This window comes from Eimeria mitis, genomic scaffold (genome assembly GCF_000499745.2).
Source record: "Eimeria mitis Houghton genomic scaffold, Emh_scaff2060, whole genome shotgun sequence".
NCBI lineage: Eukaryota > Apicomplexa > Conoidasida > Eucoccidiorida > Eimeriidae > Eimeria > Eimeria mitis.
In genome coordinates this window covers 2,555-3,381 of record NW_013570384.1, presented here as the reverse complement: position 1 = coordinate 3,381, position 827 = coordinate 2,555, and positions in this window count along the sequence as shown.

Sequence of the window (827 nt, the reverse complement as noted above, 5' to 3'; positions counted from 1 at the left end):
TTAGAGATTGGGGTTTGGGGGGATATGGGGTAGTGAGAAGACGAACACAGTCGATAAACAAATGCTGAAACGGGGTATAAGGGGTTTAGGGGGTTTAGGGTTTAGGGTTTAGGGTTTAGGGTTTAGGGTTTTCGGGTTTAGGGTTTAGGGTTTAGGGTTTAGGGTTTGTGGTTAAACCCCTTCAGGAACAAACGGAAAAGGAAGTGTCTGCACCAAAGTGGCGGCCTGCTTGATGGCAAAAGGTATACAAACTTTAAGGGTTTAGGGTTTAGGGTTTAGGGTTTAGGGTTTAGGGTTTAGTGGAGAGTTGTATGGTTTTGAATCTTGAGGGTTTAGGGTTTAGGGTTTAGGTTTTTTTGTGTAAATATGCATTAAAACCCCTTCCCGAAAATCTCTTTTTATTCTTCATTTCCTACAAAACATAATATATATAATATATATAATATATATAATTTAGGGTTTAGGGTTTAGGGTTTAGGGTTTAGGGTTTATGGTTGCAGGTCACCGCGTGGGTGTGTTTACCTCTCCCCACTTGTTTTCTTTGCGTGAGCGTTTTTCTATGGATGGACGGCTCGTACAAGAAACGCAATTTGTTGCTGCTTTCAATAAAGTTAAACAAGCAGCCAAGGAGACAGGGGTTTCTCTCACCTTCTTTGAGGTATGGAGCTAGCTAGCTAGCTAGCTAGCTAGCTGGGTGTGTAGGTAGCTAGCTAGCTAGCTAGCTGGGTATGTAGGTAGCTACGTGGGTAGGTAGGAGGCTCTGAATAAAGTTAAACAAGCAGCCAAGGAGACAGGGGTTTCTCTCACCTTCTTTGAGGTATGGAGCC